A 3,358-nucleotide genomic window follows, 5' to 3' on the forward strand; every position below is an offset into this window, starting at 1 on the left:
GGCGCGGTGGCGGGCGGATCGGGGGACCAAAGACGGTGGATCGATCAAGAGCCCATGAAGGACGAGGGGGACACCTCGACGGCCACCTCGCGGGCGTCGGGCGAAGAGGCCGCGATTGTCGACGTTTTGGGAACGGGGGTCCCCAGACTTGCCTGCCTGCGGCCACGGCGTGGCTCAAAGGGGGGCCCAGCGCGGCCCATCTTCACCAACACAAACCCAAGACCCTCGCGAGGGGCCAAGCCTCGCGGGGCGGACGACGTGGAGCTTCCTCAGGCGCGGCCTCGTCAGGCTGGCTCACGAGGAGGTGGAGAGATCAAGGTGGGGTATCTCACGACGTGCCCGTGACGCAAGCCATGACGACCGGGGGCGCCAGGCGGGTGCCAGCCCGCGCATCGTCCTCCCTTCCTCTTTGGTGCAAAGGGGACAAGCGCAGCCGCAGAGTACCGAGGCATCAGGCAAAGGTTGCCATTTTGGTGCAACGAGACCAAGACCAGGAGGACTACGAGACGGAGGTCACCGTGGAGCCCAAGACGGCATCATCACCAGAGCTTTACGCAGGCGAAGACTACTTTTTTCAGGATAGTTGATACTAGCTGTCCCCCTTCAAATTAGCCCGCCATTGTTGGCTCCCTTCCCGCTCGATATTTGGGAAGAGGACCATGGCCTCTATAAATAGGACCAGCCACCCACAGAGCAAAGGGAGGCTGGGGAAAAAAGAGCTGGCCGGAGAGTTGGAAAGATAGAGAAGATCAGGTAGAGAGAGAGAGAGGGGTGACTGAGCTCCTCCCAGCTATTCATTGCCCCAGCCAAGAGCAGACCCTCGCGAGGCTGTTCTTCCTTGTATTGTTCATCATCATCAGCCCAAGAGGCAATCCACCACACTACACACAGGAGTAGGGTATTACACCACAACAGTGGCCCGAACCAGTATAAACCCTGTGTCTCTTGTGTTGTTCTTTCCTTAGTTTAGATCCTAGTAAGGCGGAGGAGTGCAGGTAGGTAGGGGGCGAAATCTCCGTGCGCCCCCAGTGTTCGAACCTCAAGGGTCTGCCGGAACCCGAAATCCAACATTTGGCGCGCCAGGTAGGGGTGCGCCGACATTTGTCTGACGCTCGTCGGGCCCGCGCCGAGCGCCGGGCCGCGCTCGCTTCCCGCGTCGCCCAGACGGCCCCTGTTGGCGGGCGTCCTCGCCGTTCCCCGTCACCTGCCGTCAACGCCACCACCGGCCTGGCGAGGGACGAGCAGCGAGCATCGTCCCAGCATCCGTCGGTGCGGCAAGACGGCCACACCGCAACTCTCTCGCTCACCCCGGCTGGTTCTTCGTGCCGCGCGCTCCGCGCGCCCATGGAGCCCCGCAACCTCTCCCCCGCCCATCGCGCTGCACCAACACCCCCAGTCATCGCGGCCCTCTTGGGCAGCTCACAGGCGCCGCCTAAAAGTCACCACGTCAAGCCGTTCATCCGCCGGGTCAGTGCCGCTTCCATGCGGCAGGGGACTCCCCTGGACCGGGCGACGCCCGAGACCAGCTTGACCTTTAGCTCGGAGGACCACCCCTCCAACTCGGCCTGCTCGGGTGCGCTCCCCATGTTGTGCACCCCCACCATCTGCCAGGTGGCCGTCACCAGAACCCTCATTGATGGCGGCGCGGGCCTTTGCATGCTCTCGGTCGAGGCCTTCGACCTCCTCCGCATACCCCTGGAACGGCTGCAACCCAGCCGGCCCTTCTCAGGCGTTGGGGGCAAGTCGTCCAGCTCCTTGGGACAGATCCGGCTCCCTGTAACCTTCGGCACCCACGACAACTTCCGCACGGAGCTGGTCGACTTCGACATCGCCCCCATCGGCCTCCCCTACAACGCCATCCTTGGCTACCCAGCGCTGGCCCAGTTCATGGTCGCGACGCACCCGGCATACAACCTCATGAAGATGCCCGGGAGTAGCGGTGTCCTCACTGTGCACGGGGACACTGGGGACGCGCTGCGGGTGCTCAAGCTCGCCTTCAAGACGGCGGCGGCGGCACAGCCCGCCAACTTGGAGACCCCCGGGCCCAAGGGGGCTGCACCCGCCAAGAAGAAATAGTTGTTTACCCAAGACAAGGCAGAAACCAAGCAGATACCCGTCGATGAGGACGGATCCACCAACGCCACTTTCACCATAGGCTCCCACCTCAAACCCGAGCAGGAGAAGGCCCTGGTCGGGTTCCTGCGTGCAAACAAGAAGGTATTCGCTTGGGAGCCAGACCAGTTGGCAGAGATCCCTAGGAGTGTAATCGAGCATCACCTCAACGTGTGCCCCAACGTGCGCCCTGTGAAGCAGAAGGCCAGGCGGCAGTCCACAGAAAAGCAGGCCTTCATCGTCCAAGAGACCCGCAAATTAGAAGCCGCTGGGGTCATTAGCGAGGTCCGATACCCGGATTGGTTGGCCAACCCTGTCGTTGTGCCAAAGAAGGGAGGGAAGGAGCGCATGTGTGTCGACTTCACCAACCTCAACAAAGCATGCCCGCAAGATCCGTTCCCGCTCCCCCGCATCGACCAGATCGTCGATTCCACTGCGGAATGCGACCTGTTATGCTTCTTGGATGCCTTCTCTGGGTATCACCAGATCAAGATGGCGGTAGAAGACGTCGAGAAGACAGCCTTCCTAACCCCGTGTGGGGTGTACTGCTACACATGCATGCCATTCGGGCTGCGTAACGCAGGGGCGACCTTCCAGCGGCTGACGCACATCACCTTGGGCCCGCAGCTCGGGAAGAATGTTGAAGCTTACGTCGATGACATTGTGGTAACGTCTTGGGAGGCCAGGACCTTGATACAAGACTTGGAGGAAACCTTCGCGAGCCTCAACGCAGTGAACCTACGGCTCAACCTAGAGAAGTGTGTGTTCGGAGTCCCCTCGGGCAAGCTCTTGGGTTTCCTTTTGTCCCACCGAGGCATCGAGGCTAACCCGGAGAAGGTCAAGGCGGTGGAAGACATGAGCCCGCCAAAGACCCTCAGAGAAATGCAGAAGCTCACGGGGCGCGTGACCGCGCTAGGGCGCTTCATCTCCAAGTTGGGGGAACGAGCACTGCCCTTCTTCCAGCTAATGAAGAAAAAGGGGCCCTTCGAGTGGACTGAAGAGGCCGACAAGGCGTTCCAGGATCTCAAGGGATACCTGACCAGCCCACCGGTCATGGTGGCTCCGTGCCGTCAAGAGCCCCTGGTGCTTTACCTCGCCGCCACTCCCTACTCCGCCAGCGCAGCCTTGGTGGCAGTCAGAGAGGAGCGCCGAATCAAAACCGCGGCAGCAGCCCGGGACAAGGCAGAACAGGGACAAGGAAGGCCTACAGAAACCGCCACCGCGGCTGAGGAGGATCAGCCGCCGC

The sequence above is a fragment of the Triticum aestivum genome, chromosome 7A (genome assembly GCF_018294505.1).
Source record: "Triticum aestivum cultivar Chinese Spring chromosome 7A, IWGSC CS RefSeq v2.1, whole genome shotgun sequence".
Taxonomy (NCBI): domain Eukaryota; kingdom Viridiplantae; phylum Streptophyta; class Magnoliopsida; order Poales; family Poaceae; genus Triticum; species Triticum aestivum.